Source organism: Chelonoidis abingdonii, chromosome 6 (assembly GCF_003597395.2).
Source record: "Chelonoidis abingdonii isolate Lonesome George chromosome 6, CheloAbing_2.0, whole genome shotgun sequence".
NCBI classification, from domain to species: Eukaryota; Metazoa; Chordata; order Testudines; family Testudinidae; genus Chelonoidis; species Chelonoidis abingdonii.
The window spans coordinates 59886761-59903156 of NC_133774.1; the positions used below are offsets into that span (position 1 = coordinate 59886761).

The following is a 16396-nucleotide window of genomic DNA, read 5'->3' on the forward strand; positions in this document are numbered from 1 at the left end:
GTTCAAATTTACTAGACGTGAATATTGTTGAATCTTTGTACCTTGACTGCAAAAGATTCTCTGCTTTCAGAGCCCATTCCCAGTACAGAGAGCAAGAATATGGCTTGACTCATGAGCAGCCAGGCAAAGAGCCTGGCTCTTTGGAAGCCCATCTATAGAATATGGGGGAACGGCTTCCCATGAAAACACACCTTTCCTGAAGCACACATCCCCAGCTCATCCCTCGAGCCAGAGCATCTATTGGCCTGGCATAAGAATGTGCCAGTGCATCATGCCAGGGTTAAGTTTCAGTGAATTTTATAGGTAAACCTTGTAACTGTGGGCTAAAAATTGGTACCTAAAACTGTGACCCTTATTTATTTTAGTGGGAGGTTCTGGGTGTTCAGCATGTTGGGAATCTTTCATTATTTTAGTGCCTAAATATGAATTTAGGAGTCTTACTTGAGATGTCTCTTTTTGAAAATCTTAGTCTATGATGACAGCAGCCACTGGAGTCAGTAGATTCTTACTGTTATGGGGCCCCCCATAAGGCTTTATGGAATGTGCTTATGAATGTATATATGACATAACTGGAATATGTTTTAGACTACATATGCCGTGTAACATATCTGCGTAAAGGTTATGATCTACTGAATATATTCATCCTATTTTTATGCATGTATCATTTTCGTATTCAAAGTTATGAATATTGGCTGTGTGCTGGCTTGATTTTAAGTAGCCTAGTAGAGCATTTGGTCAGCTTCTTGAGAAAAGTGCAAATTAAGTGCCCAGTCAAAAACCCCTTAAGCCAACAATGAACTTGAAGATGCCAATCCACATCTGAGCCTTCCCAGGAATAAGGCTTGGCTGGTAAAAACTGAGTCATGTATGAATATGTGACTTGCCCATGTGATTCCAAAACTCCATCTTGGAGCTGGACTTTGTGTAGGAGTAAGGAGGGGGTTTCCACCCACAAGAGAAAATCTACTTAAACCTCTGGAACACCCCTCCATTTTGTCTTCAGCTGGCTAAAGAGAGAGCCTCTCCACCCCCAAGGATACCTGAAAGAAACTGGAACAAAGGACAGTTTGTCCTTTGATTGCTGGACCCAGACTAGCAGAAAACTAGTCTGTAAAAGGAAGCTTACTGGAACTGGGGAGGTTTTATTTGTATTCAGTTTCTTAGACGTAAACTTGTGTGATCTATTTTATTTTACTTGGTAATTTACTTTGTTCTGTCTGTCACTATTTGGAACCACTTAAATCCTACTTTCTGTATTTAATAAAATCACTTTTTACTTATTAGTTAACTCAGACTATGTGTTAGTACCTGGGAGGCAAACAGCTATGGATATCTTTCTATCAGTGTTATAGAGGGAGAAAAAATTATGAGTTTACCCTGTATAAGCTTTATACATGGTAAAACGGATTTATTTGGGGTTTGGACCCTATTGGATGTTGGACATATGGGTGTTAAAGACAGGAAAACTTCTGTAAGTTGCTTTCAGTTAAGCCTAAGCTGTTAGGGGATGTGGTTCAGATTCTGGGTCTGGGTTTGCAGCCGGCTAATGGGTCTGGCTCAGCCCCGGCAGGGCACTGAAGTCCTAAGCTGTCAGGGCAGGAAAGCAGAGGCAGAAGTAGTCTTGGCACATCAGTTGGCAGCCCCAGTGGGGTTTCTGTGATCCAACCCGTCACACTTACCCCATCATATGATAGATGTATGTTTTTTTTGTAAGTCTAGCCCAGGTTATGTGTGTAGGGTGCCACCATGCCTCTGGCCAATCTCTGCAGCTGTTTTACTAAATGTAAGTGTGGGATGCAATTGTTCACACTCTGGCATTCCTTTTGCCATGCTGCCCAGTTATTCCACAGCTCATTTTCCACTGTAGTTTTTGGCTAACTATACATTTTTCTCATTTCTCTTAAATTTTTCATCTTTGTTTTTTAAAATGCTCTGTACATAGCATTACACCCTAGACCTGAGGCAAGTAGAAGAAACAACCGTGGTGGTTTCTGGTCCAGACTCTGTGGTGATGGAAACACAGAACAGCGGTGTAGGTTATAATGACTAGAAAATGGTTGATACTAAATAGTGTTATGGGTGTAACTTTTAATATAATAGTAGCTACTACAGTCAGTGGACAATGACCCTTATCACAGTAATCCCAGTCCAGGCAGCTAATGAGGGCCAAGAAATCTAGCTATCTATTCAGGTATCTGATCACCTAAAGTTCAGGCTATTACTTAGCCCTATTCTAATGGTAAAGTGGTGCATCTTCCATCTATTTGATAGCTGCGTAAAAGAAATTTAATAACATGCTAATGGAGGATATGACAGGGAAGGCAACTTACAAGAAGAGTGTGAGATAAAGTAGGAGAGGTCTGCTGAGAAAAGAAGAAGCAGGGAGTAATGATGATTATAGTCCTTAAAGTTCTAGTTCCCTTTTTTGATAGTTAGAGTCCCATGTTAGGTGTATATGCGTGTAAAATTTGGATTGGTGAAGGCAATGGCCGCTTTGTCACATAGTAGTCTTAACTTAAGTGACCTCTTGTCAGTTTTGTTTCTGTTATATTTGGGTTCCTCAAAAAGAGGGGAAGGAGGGGGCAGAGGGAAAGCAGTCAGTAGATTAAGGAAGCCTCATTGACTCTGTTATTAAGAATGACATCTCTGGCTTGTTCAAAAATGGATAATTCTCTGTTAGGTGGTGTTTGCTCTTTGTATGTTAGTTTATAGCTAGTATCTCTGCCAAAGACAAATTGACAGTTGTCCGAAGAAAATGGAGAGCAACTGGCAGCTAATCAACAAACTCCTCCACCTCATCCCAGCAGAGGATATTTTGTTAGGCATTGTAACTTGGTTCTCAGTACTTTAAGCTCCATTTAATACATGTTGAAATATGTAGTATGTTATTTGAAGTCAAAGAAAACATTGAAAAACAAATTGTGAAATTTCACTTGGCAAAGGAAAGTTGCGTCATTGGCTTCCTTCTCTGCCTCAGGAGGTTTCCTAACATCTGAAAACATCATCATCTATGTGAAAAAGCTGACATTCAAGAGACTGAGAATGGGAAAGCTGAATTAACCCTTAAATGACAAGGATATTAAACAACCTGAGCAGTGCTAGAAAGATAAGATGCGAGCTGTGCTTTAAAAGAACAATTGTTGATGAAACGATGAAAATGTGCCATGTAAAATCCTCATGATTCAATTTGGACAGTGTGAAGATGCTGCCATGCTTCAAGGCACAGTCTGGTTTCTGGTTGCTAATAAGGGTTTGGGGAAAAATCCCAGCACCCTGGAGGAAGATGAAGTTCTTAGCAACATTTCTTTCATAGGCCATTGCCTGTAGCTGGTCTGAACACATAATTGATTAGCCTTATATAGTAAATTCTATACAGTGTAATTTGGGACAAGTATTTCTAGAGGTGTATTTTCCCCAGCTAATATCTCTTTAACTTTGTATAATTTAAAAAGACACACATCATTATTTTGCTCACTAATGATTTGATTTGTTCCCATTGAAATCAAAAGCCCTATTAACTTCAGTGGGAGCAGGAATAAGTCTCATATATAGCCATAAAAATGGATTCCAGTTACCATTGATTACTTAAAAATAAGGGATGATTGGAACTGAATTTGCATATGGAAACCTGTATCTCTAGGTCACCAATACAGCCATGTGAAATTTGGTTATATGGGTGCACTTGAGTTTGTCTGAACCTGTGTTTAGATTTGCTCCATATGCTACACTTGAGTTTTGATTGGAAGCCATACAAAGCTCTTCTAATTTAAGCAATGCAAAGGAAGCCTGTACTTTGAGGGTTCAGCACCTAGAACAATGAGGTGCTGGCCCATGTCTGGTGTTCCTAGGCATTACAGCAATACAAATAATAAAAATAACTATAGGTGGGGCTGGTAGCACCACTTATTATTAAGGTTGCCTGACACTTCCCATTATAAGACCCTGTTTTCAGTTTGGAGCTGTTTTGAGAAAGCAGGCTCTGATGCGTGACACTCTCTAGGGTGGTGTGTAGAAGGGAAGGTATTCCTAGGTTACCATCAGGGGATGATAAGACTTTAGGTAAGATAGATGTGTGAAGACTATTCCTTGTTTTAAAATCCTTTTTCTCAAATGCTGTGTTCCTACTGTTAAAATTCAATAATACTTTGGTTTTAAGAATGTTGTCTGGTCAATAGATACACCATTGTTGTCAGGCTCCCGAAAGGAAAAACCGCATGTCCCCAAACTGCTGGGTAAGAACCTGGTCTGAGAGTGGGATAATCTTGTGATTTCACCCCCAGAGAGGTAAAGGCAAGAGGCCTAACTCCTCAGAGGGTTCACTCAGAGACCACAAAGGGGACAGAGGTATAGCTAGCCCTGCAACTGTGACAGTCATTAATACAAGAGCATCTCAATGTGCATTGAAGAAAGAGGTAAAACAATGAGAAAGTATGTTGTATAATGCAGAGGCTTCATTCATAAATGACCTAATCCTACTAGTACTGAAGATGATAAAAAAAAAAAAAACGCTTGATTTCAGTGGGTGCAGGTTTGGAGCTGAAATAGGTTTTCCAGCTGTATTTTGGGTTTGGTTTTGTTTTCTATGAAAAAAATGTGTTGAAGTTAGAAAACAATTTGACAGGCTCAGACCTTTGTTACCCTTGAACTGTTAGAAGTCATTTTCCATCACCCAGATGAAAAGATGAAAGGTTCTTGTGTTAAGGACAGCTCTCCTGCATTATGTGCTATGGTGATCCTGGCACACTATTATAATGCTCAGGATTTCAGCAAAGTTCCAACTTCACAGAATTTTCCAATTTTATAGACATACTTGTTTTATAACAACAGACGTCTAGCTATGGTTTAGGGCTGTACACCAAATATGCTTGCTTGGAAATATGAGATGTAAATATCCTCGAGATACTACGAATATGAGCAATTGATTCATTTGCAAAACAAAAATACACATTTGCTTTAGTATTCCTAAAGAATGCCTCTTACTAAACTCTTTGGGAGGGATAGCTCAGTGGTTTGAGCACAGGCCTGCTAAACCCAGGGTTGTGAGCTCAATCCTTGAGGGGGCCACTTAGGCATCTGGGGTAAAATCAGTACTTGGTCCTGCTAGAGAAGGCAGGGGGTTAGACTCAATGACCTTTTAGGGTCCCTTCCAGATCTATGAGATAGGTATAGATTAATATTTTATTTTTTCTTAATTTGCAAAGATTTAAAGATGTGTAACTTCATACACATGAGTAATCCATTTGACTGCAATGTGACTGTTCATGGCTGTAAGGTTACATGTGAGCTTAAACTTTTGCAGAACTGGGTCCTAAGAAGATATATTGTATAATATATATATACTGTATAATATATTGTATTATACCATGCATTCACTCATTCTCCCATAGTAGTATCTACTTCCATCTCCCAGGCTTAAATAAATACAATAAATAAATAAATAAGGCCAAGACTAGTTGCTTCTTGTATGGGAGAAAAACCAAGGTTCAACATGGCGGCCGGAGGAAGATGACGAAGGGAACATCATCATTCGGTAAGCGCCGTAACACTTTGTGCCGGCTCTGAGGATCCAAGGCATACCATCTCCAGAAGTCCACCTGTGAGAAATGTGGGTACCCTGCTAAGCACAAGAGAAAGTATAACTGGAGTGCCAAGGCTAAAAGACGCAAGACCACTGGTACTGGTCGTATGAGGCACCTGAAAAATGTCTACCATCGATTCAGGAATGGATTCCGTGAACACCTAAGCCCAAGAAAGCTGCTGCTTCAGCATCCAGCTCATCTTAAGGACTCATCTGTTTGTTAAAATAAATGGTCTAATCCAGAAAAAAAACAAAACGCGGAGGTAATGTGATGACTCACTAGATACTGTATCCTTCTTCCTTCAGAGTAACAACTGAATCATTATAGATGTGAAAGATGGAAAAGACCGGTTGCTATTATGTATCAGAGGGGTAGCCGTGTTAGTCTGGATCTGTAAAAGCAGCAAAGAGTCCTGTGGCACCTTATAGACCAGGCCTGCACAACTCGTAAAGCGGCGAGGGCTACATTACTCCAAAGAAAACAGCTGAGGGCCAAACCCTCCCTGTCCCACGGAAACATCCCCCCCAGCACCTCCCAGTCCCCCGGAAACACCCCACCCCAGTGCCGCCCGGCCCTGCAGAAACAAACTCTCCTTCCCCAGCACCGCCCTACCAAAACAGCTGTGGGTCAAAAAGGAAGGTTGGGGGAGGGGAGGTGATACTTGATTTTAAATCAACCAGGGGCTTCCAGCTGAAGAGGTGGCTGGGAGCCCTCAGGGGCAAATTAAAGGGCCCAGGGCTCCGGTGGCTGGGGGAACCTGGAGCTTTTCAGGGCTGGGGCAGGGATTTAAAGGTCCCAGAGCTCCTGCCGCTGAGGGGAGCCCAAGCCCTTTAAATCCCAGCCCCAGCCCATCCGCTGGAGCCGTGGCCAGGATTCAAAGGGCTCTGGGCTGTCCGCAGCCACGGGGAGCCCTGAGCCCTTTAAATCCCAGCCGGGGCCGGGATTCAAAGGGCTCTGGGCTGCCCGTGGCCAGGGAGCCCTGAGCCCTTTAAATCTCAACCGCGCCGGGATTCAAAGGGCTCTGGGCTGTCCGCCTCTATGGGGAGCCTTGAGCCCTTTAAATCTCAGCCCCTGCCAGGATTCAAATGGCTCTGGGCTGCCTGCAGCCATGGGGAGCCCAGAGCCCTTTAAACCTCAGCCGTGGCCGGGATTCAAAGGGCTCTGGGCTGCCCGCAGAGTGCCGTGTGTGCGGGATTTAGAATCCCCCCGTGGACCACACAGTGAGCCTCCGTGGGCCATATGCGGCTTGTGGGCCCTATGTTGTGCAGGCCTGTTATAGACTAACAGACGTATTGGAGCATGAGCTTCCGTGGATGAATACCCACTTTGTTGGATATAGTTGCTATTAAAAATTCTTAGATACTTTTAAGCTGACTTAGAGGCAACTGCCCAGTGTCATGGCCAAATTTCTCTACAGGTAATGACACTTTGCCTACCCAAATCCCTGCTCCATAATTGGGTTAGGTATTCTTCATTTCCTGCCCCTAAACAGTTTTATAGTACTATGGGAAGAATTATAATATTTATTGTGCTACATGCTACATAGAATCCTAGAAATGCGAGGCTATAGGGGACCTTGAGAAGTCATCTAGTTCAGTGGTTCTCAAACTTCATTGCATTGCAACCCCCTTCTGGCAACAAAAATTACTACATGACCCCAGGAAGGGGAGGACTGAAACTTGAGCCTACCTGAGCCCTATCGCTCCGGGTGGGGGTCCAAAGCCTGAGGGTGAGGAGGCCAAAGCCTAAGGGCTTCAGCCCCAGGCAGGAGACCTGAAACCTGAGCCCCATTGCCCAGCCCTCAGTCTTCGGCTTCAGCTCTGGGCAGTGGGGCTTGGGCTTTGGCCCCAGGCCCCCAGCAAGTCTAAGCCAGCCTTGGGGACCTCATTAAAATGTGGGTCCCAAACCACTGATCAAGTTCATTGCCCTGCACTGAGGCAGGACCAAATATATGTAATTAAGATTAAACTAGCTAAAATGAGCTTGTTTTTCTTAAACTCCCCATATACATTACTGAAAAAGAGACCAATTGCATTCATATTACACACGTCACATCCCATTGCAGAATAGAAATCCTTTGGGAAGCCTGGAAAACATAAGAAAGAGTTTTCTAGTGGTGGGGTTTAAAATATTTCTCTCTCATTGACTTTTTGTCAAAGTAGTGTTGGCAACCTTCTAGCAGAGTATTTGATTTATGTATGTGTTCCATGAACATAACAAGAACACACCTTTTCTGCGGTGTAGCCATACCCTAAGTCAAGTGGCAGCAATGGTGAGTTTTGAAGGATTACCTGGCAGCCTGGGGACTGCTGGATCCCATCACTCTTCATTTAAATATATGTTTATGCTAGAGGTTTTTTAAAGGTGTAGGGGTTGTTTGTTTTTTTCTGGGGAGTATGGAGGACTCTGAGCTGGAATCTATTGAAACACTTTCAGCCTATGTATGCTTATTTTAGTGTTCCTCTTGCTCTATTACTACGTCTTTTGAGGATGTAAATTCATACTATTGCTGACTTTTAAGCCCCTAAAGATGTATCATCACCTCACTATCATTGGGAATTGACTGTTGTGTATTCCCCAGTCTTTTAGCTACATTCATCTCATCATGACCTGCTGCTTATTTGAACATTTTAAAATGCCATACTTTTCAACACCCTGCTTCCTTTTGCTGTCACTCTCTCCCCAGAGAGACTGAGTTAGCCAGCTCTCTGGCTATTTTTAAGTCTAAACTGAAACCTCTTCTTTCCCTGAGCACTTTAATTTATGTCTGTGGTTTGTACATTCTAACTTTAAGCACCACGATTCTATGTGCTGTATCAGTTTTAAAAATGCTACTGCTACTAGCATTGCTTGGTGAACTCCCATTATGGACTTTTCCAAATAGCTATGTTCATTTTAGTATTTTTTAGGTATTTGAAGCTTTTTACTAAACTATAATCCACAAATAACAACATAACTTATTTTACCAAGTTGAAGTAGTAGTCATTTACTTTCTTATGCAGTTTTCCCTCTATTGTTTGTAATATCCTATTTCCCCACCAAATTGTTCCTTTTTCCATTTGGCAAAAATACTTATTTCCTGTTTTCTGAATAGGGGTGAAACAAACTTGGCTGTGTTTGTTTACTTTCTTGTTCATGTATCAGAATAATATAATTAATTGCATTGTTGGAAACTGTGCTTGGTAGTTAATTGAAAACTAATGAAACATTTACTCAAATGACTAGGAACTGGGGCCTCAAAAACACTAAATGTTGTGAGACTGGTGATAAAATCACAAGAGTGCCATTATCTGGTGGGACAAGTTAGAGCGGCCCTGATGATCCTCTAATTTGTACTAGGGTTTGATTTGAGGTGGAAAGGGATACAAAGCCACCCAGGTGCGCAGAGCACTGCTTTGGTGTATCTGGGGATCTAAAACAATGTCTTCTAAAAGTGAAAATATGCTCATTTTCTTGGAATGTTACGAAGATGACTGTGGCACAGCTTGAGAGCAAAATGGCTGCCATCTCTGCAACTAAGTAGAGTTTTTAGAAATGCAAAGCTGTGGTATGCAGAAAATACAGTCATCATTGTTTCATAGCTACATTTACCACATCTTCAAAGGCAGCACTGCTAGAGAGCAATGCCACCAAGCAGGTTTTACTTGAAGGAAAGAGAAACCACCTACATACCCCCACACAACAGATGTAAGGTGAAACAAAAAATCTTGTTACTGAAAGCTAAGCTTCTTACATAGGGAAGAAACCGCAAATTTATGTCAAGGATTGTTTGGACTACACCTGACATCATCTCAAAGAGACAGCTGGTGCTTCAATTCCAGACAAATAAAGTGGCATTACTCCCAGGATTATAAAGCATCATGCACACCATTGAATGCTGCTAAAGCCCCACCAAGCTGTCACCATTTTGAAAAAAAGGCTTAGCAGAATTTCATATTGATTAAAACTCTCATGATGTTAAGCAGATCCTACATGAGGCTGCCGGCTGAGTTCCCAGTGTATGACTTTCGATGGCAGAATGCCTGTTATTAGTTTATATGTTGCTGTCTTAAATGAACTTTACTGTTGGGGTTTTTATTATTATTATTTATTTCTGTTCTTAGTCCTCACTGAACTCCTCTTGCTAGTTAAAAGATTTGTTTTATTGGGAGGACAGGTTTATTTCTATTTGTGAGGAATTTACATGCCTTCCTTCTATTAACATTTATTGTCTATGATGAGAATATGCTCCTAAGATTGTAGACAAAATAAAATAATCAGTACTGCCAACCTGAAGCATTCAAAAATTCATGAGCTAAAAAAATCAAAAGACTGTCTTAAAAATAATGATTTTTTTTTTTTTAAAACTGGGGTTTGTTTGTCTTCAGGTTTTGGGGTGTTTAGGGTACACTCTGTGGTCATTTTCAAACTTTTCTCCATGGTGTACTAGAAAATTTCTAAATGAAAGTGGAGATTCTCGTGGAATCACCTGACTCCAAGGGCTAGGGCTTTAAGAACACCAAATATCATGAGACTTGTAATAAAATCATGAGAGCTGGCAGCACTGTTTAACTGAAATTCCAAAGCAAAAGTCAAAACCTTTAATTAGAACCAGAATCTAAATAACAACATAATATTTTTAAAGTATACTATATTTTGTAGAGGCTTTCTTTCCTTTCAGGTTTTAATGTATCTACATATATGTGCATATGCCTCAGTTCATTTTGTCTAATGCAGGAAAAGTCCTTTGACTTCCAGCTTTGGAGAAACTGTTTCTTCTGCTGTTTCATTAAACACTAAGTAACACAGCCCAGCCTGTAGCTGGATCTATCTGTTCACTCAGCAATAAGCATCCAGTGTGTAACCAAAACATCTGCAAGTATGTGCCTGAAAGAAAGCAAAATTTGCTAGAAGTCGGCAATTCAGAATACTAATCCTAGCTCTGGCATAGATTTACTTTGGGCAAGTCACTTATTCTCCCTGCCTCAGTTTCCTCACCTGTAAAGTGGTATCATATTTACAATTCATAGGCCATAGAGCTGTGGGGATGGGGGGACCTTGGCCAAACCTGAGCAGCACTGTGACCCCAAGGACCAGGTCACAATGCTACTCACTCAGATTTGGAAAGGGTGGATGTAGGCTTATGAGCCAGGGTGGTTAGGCTGCTGGGGGCCTGAGAGGGGAAGAGGAGGGTCAGGAAGCAACTCCACATAAATGGAACTCTGTGGCCCCATCAAATGCCTCGCTCTCATCAGGGGCGGCTCTAGGTATTTTGCTGCCCCAAGCACGGCAGGCAGGCTGCCTTCGGCGGCTTGCCTGCGGGAGGTCCAATGAAGCTGTGGGACCAGCTCTCAGGGCTGTTGAAAGGAGTAACTAATGTCTGTGAAGCGTTTTGTAACTGTTATCACATAGGTATATTTACTAACAGCACAGCTTGTATGCAATCACTTCTACCCAATCACTTCTGTCACTTAACCAAAATGATGTAATCTGCATAAGACAAGTGCTAGCTTAAGGAAAAATGTAGAGTACAACACTACCAAGGTTTCTGAAATGGAGCTTTTCCCCCTAGTATTACTAAGAATTTGCAAGAAGCCCAGTCTTGCGTGCTATCAAGCAGATTGCTATAAACAGCTGCTCTCAATGATCCTGGTGCTGGAGGGACATGTCAGGGCTATGATGACGCAGAGAGAAAAAAAGAGGAACAGAAACCAGTTCACATAGACATGACTCAGCTTCTGTTAAATAAGCCCTGGGTTTAACTGCATCTTGTCAAATAATTACACAGCACATTTAACTGGGCATTTTACACTTCTCTCCTTGCTTGTCCATTTTGATTTTCTGTTTGTACTACATGGAATAGCTCCACTTACTAGTGCAAAAACTGGCAGAAATACCATGTAAACATAAATCTTAAAGACCAAATGGCAGTTTTGCAAGGGTAAATTGAACTATTACTGTATAAGTTTTGGATGAGATTCTCAAAGACACCTAATGAAAAATGTTAAAAAAAATCATGAACTGTTACCTCACTTTGCACAGACCCCCTTTGTATCTCCCTAAAGCTTATAACTATACTTTATGATTTCAAAAAAGAAGCTTTTATTGTGATGCACACAATAGTAAAGAAGGAATATAACTATGATATGTTTAAAACTTCCTTTTAATTGGCTTTAGCAATAAACCATTGGACTCAATCCAGTCTGGATTTGTGTGTTTTTGTAATTATGGGCTGGCTACCTCCCCTCTCTCCATTCAAGATATGGCTACACTAGAGAGCTTATAGTGGCGCAGCTGCATCAGTTCTAGTGCAGACCTCTAAACCAACAGGAACATGGTCCGTCGACTTAATTAATCCACCTCCTATGAGAGTCAATAGCTGTGTTATCTGGAGAGCTTCTCCCACCAACACAGTGCTGAACATACTGGTACTTAGGTCGGTGTAACTAATGTCACCCAGGGGAACGGCTTATTCACACCCTGGAGCAATATAAATTATATCGACCTAAACTGTAGCCATAGCCTTAGGCTTTGTCTACACTTACAGTTTTGCAGTGCTGGCAGTTACAGCTGTGGTCGTACAGCTGTGTACGGCCAGCGCTGCAGTGTGTCCACACTGACAGTGACCAGCGCTGCAGTGTGTCCACACTTGCACCAGTTGCAGCGCTGTTGTGAGTGGTGCATTGTGGGCAGCTATCCCACAGAGCACCTCGTCCATATTTGCTGCTGGGGGTTGTGGGAAGGGGACGAAAGGGTGCGGGTCATTCCGCTTCCTGTTCCAACGACCCGTGGTGCATCGCTTCCCTTTTCAGCCGTTTGGTGCCATTGTGATTCTGCCGTGTGATTTCAGTAAGAAATGGAGCCCGAGCTGCTTAGGATGTTGCTGATGAATGTTGCCAGCACATCCCGTCTGGCAGTTGATCTATTCCTTATGCTCCAAAGTGACAGTGAGAGCTCAGAAATGATGAAATAGATGTGCGACAGCGGCTGACACTAATTGCCTTGCGGCAGTAACGGACTTGTGCCTCTGCAGTCGTCTGGGAGATACGCCGCCCTTTGGGCTTCGTGAAACAAGTACTGAGCCGCATGGGATCACATTGTCCTGCAAGTCTGGGAATGGACGAGCAAAGTGGCTGCAGAACTTTAGGATGCGAAAAGCCCTTTTTCATGGGACTGTGTGCTGACTCGCCCCAAACCCTCAGCGCAAAGGACACGAAAGGACTGAGAGCTGCCCTGTCAGCTGGAGAAAGCGGGTTGGCCCGATTCTCGCAAGTCTTTGGAAGCTGGCAACTCCAGACAGCTACCAATCGGGTGGCCAGCAACTCAGTTGTTCGAAAGTGGGAAAGTCACCGTGGATGATAGGGTGATGCAAGTTTGCAGGCCATTAATCGCATCCTGTTCAAGACGAACCGTGACTCTGGGGGAATGTGCGGACAATTGTGGTATGGCGGCCCAAATGGGTTTCCCCTAACTGTGGAGGGGGCAATAGATGGGGCCAATATTCCGAGATTATGGCACACAAATGCCGGGTCTACCGCGGCATTCCCGAGGTAATTAAGCGAAGGGTATTTTCAATGGTTTCTCAGGCAACTTGTGGGATCACACGGGTGGGCCGGTTGTGCACTGACATTTACACAAGCGATGGTTCCAGGAAGGTGCACGCAAATCCTTTCGGAAACAGTGGCCCCTGTTCAGGAACGCCAGCAGGGACTTTTTTCCCCAGACCGTAAGACACAGTGGGGGACGTCGAAAGCCCATATGTGATGCGCGTTTATGGCACACCCCTACATAACAATTTTTAACGCAAAGTTTGAGCGTTTGGCCTCTATAATGACAACTGTACACGTGAAAGCTTGACAGAACAAGGACCATGTTCAACTACGAGCGTCTGACCACAAGTGCAGAATGACCCGTCATGGAGTGTGCTTTGACGTTTGAGTAAGGAGGAGTATGGAGAAGTCCTCACGGGAGAGAGCTTAACACGGGTGGAAAGCAGCACCCAGCAATTTAATAGCCCTGTGTCTGTTACCCCCTGGCATTTTTCTTATGAATTCAGTTCTCAAACTAGTGTCTGCAATGGTTTTTGATTTAATCAGATTAAGAATCCTTGTAACTGCAGCTGAAGTGAGTAATAACCGATATAACAGTATGCCAAGTATTTTGAGTTTAGATTGTGCACTGATCCATAACTTTGACTACCAATAAAATTTCAGGTGAAGGAAAAGCGGTGAAACCTTCCCGTGATAGAATGGGCCTACCGAGGTTTCAACGCCGGACGGCTGAATTGCAACAGCCAAGAGAGGCAGGGCGACTATAGAGGCCAGCACGTGCTTCAAGGATATAAGGGATGCACCCTTAAAGGAGCACTCTGAGGCTGAAAGCCAAAACAGTAAGTTGGGTGCATTAACACTGCAAGTTAGTGCATTGCTCACAGACAGTTACCTGCAGTTGGTTGCATGATTTGCAGTTCCTATTTTTCACTTGTTGGTACAGTATGTTACACTTTCTGTAATAAAAAATGAATGAAAAAGACAAGAAATCCTTTATTAAAAATACAGTACATAAAACAGGAGGGGGGGTAACGGTGAGAGCATTACACTCAACAGTTTTGAACATGTTCCTTCCCTTGAGGGCTGTGCACTGCCTGCGCAACTTGAAGGATAAAATGCCTGCAATGGTGATGGGGGTTTGAGCTGCATGGGTAAGGGTCGCAGTTATCAGGTGCTGTGAGGTGAAAACGATTGGTGTTGGGGGGCACGTTGGGGTGGTGGGTAAGCACCAGGATGCTGGAAATGGGTGTTTGAGAAACAGTGGGGCACAATGTGTTGAGTTTCTGGATGGGCTTGGGCATCCCACGGTAAGTGGTCTGCCTGCATGTCCTACCATTGCAACTGCATGAGGTCTGTGTGGCGTTCCATGAGGCTTAGCGCAAGCCGAATTCTGTTGTTCTTCGTTTGCTGCCTGATCCTTCTTAATGCCTACGTATTTCCCCAGCCAAGGCCTGTAAACTGTTATAATGTTCTGCGGAAATAGATATTCATGATTAAGTGCTTTCACAAGCTTTCTCGATTCCCTAGGCTATTTTTCTTAGAGTTCTTAGCCTATTAGAAGTGTCGTTTGCGCCAGATAGAGACTGCAAGACACTTAAAAAAACAGAGAAAAATGTGAATATAGAGGAAGCTTTGTTTTTAAAGAAGATTGAGCATCATCACAGACAGTGGTGAAATACATACACACCTCTGGACACTGGAGCCAAGTCGAGATACACATGAGTGAGATTTAAAAGCCATTATGGGATCACTGGGGGAAAAGAGTAGGTCGTGATTGGTCTACCTAACAAGGGAAATAACACATGCAGACACAACCTGGGAAAGGAAGGTTGGGGAATGATTTGACATGGAAAGTCACATAGGGTTTTTCTGTGAAAGGCACAGATCAAGGTGCTGGAAATACCTTATAGCCACATGGGGTTTATGCAAAGATACAGGTTACAGGGAATCAGAGAAAGGCATCTTGCACACGCAGGACTCCACAGGGAGCAGGAGTGGGGGTTTCAGGCTGCCTTTCATTTCCTCCTGTTAGCGCAATGGGTTTTGCAAAGATCAGGTGCAGGGAAATGCCTACACAGTAATCCCTGCCTTTTAACAGAATTGTAACCGAAGATATCTCCGCTGCTACAGTAGGTCACCTGCGAGGAGCGGGAGAACCTTCAAACAGCTTGTAGGGATTCCGCGCCCTGGTCCTATACGCAGCTTCAACTCTGTGTGAAGTCCATGATCCCCACGCACCCCCACGAGCACCTAATGATGCGCGGACGCGTTAGCCTGGCTGGGACAGAGGAAACAAGTCGGCTCTACCCAGAAACTTGTTTGAAAAGTGGCCGCTAATTGAGCAACACGCTTGGCCTGAAAACTTATTGAAAGAGTTACAGAGGGAAGATTACCACGACCGTGATATGATCAAATCAAAGTGGCATTCCAGCATCTAGGATAAGCCCCCCTGCTTCCAAAACAATTTGCAGTCACCTTTGTAATAAAAGCTTCTTACCTGGAACAAAGACTCCCTCTGACCTTCCCCTCCATAGTATAAGACACCCCGACTGGCTTGCTTCTCCTGGTATAGAAAACAGCCCTCCTGGGCGCAGTTGCAAAGAAAATCACCTCTGTGTCCCCCTAACACCCTGGTCCCAGGTTTGGAAAACTGTCCTACGATATGATCTCTAGAGTTGGCGTGGGGTTACATCCCAGTATCGCATCCCAGCTTCTTGTAAAACCGAGGAAAGTAGTGGAGGAGCAGCACCAGAGCGATGGTTTCCACATCACGGGCTTGCTGTAGGACCACTCACGCGCACTCCTTCACCTTTAACCCTCACACTGAATGGCGTCTCAGTCTAAGCCCCATGCTTAGCATTAGACTGTGTTAAGTATCTTGGCATATTAGATATCAGTAATATTCTGAAACGGGCTAGGATCGCAAACTGTGGACGACGAAACTGATCTCTTCTCCCACTACACTAAAACAATAGAGATTAGATCCTGCAGCAGGATGCTCCATGCTGGGAGAAAAACTGTGAGGCTGAGTGCGGGGGGCATTGATATTGCAGATTGATGAGAATCTTTTGGATTCACTCCCACGCATCGCTGAGGACAGAGACAGCAGGAAGAGATGTTTAAAATTCCCTACGGGGCAATTTAAAGGAACGATCACCTTGGAGCCCAGGGCATGGGAAGTGCTAACGACGTGAACCAAACGACGGGCAGTGAAAAAGGAATGCGTGGGAATAAAAGTCCCAATATCAACGACGAGGGCCAAATGAATAAAAAACGCTGGTGAGTGTC

The 16396-nt window shown here is 43.4% G+C and overlaps 1 pseudogene; it reads left to right on the forward strand.

Moving 5' to 3' along the window:
- Nucleotides 1–5497: 5497 nt before the first annotated feature.
- LOC116815615 (large ribosomal subunit protein eL37 pseudogene) lies at nucleotides 5498–5834 on the forward strand (annotated as a pseudogene).
- The last annotated feature ends 10562 nt before the right edge of the window (nucleotides 5835–16396 follow it).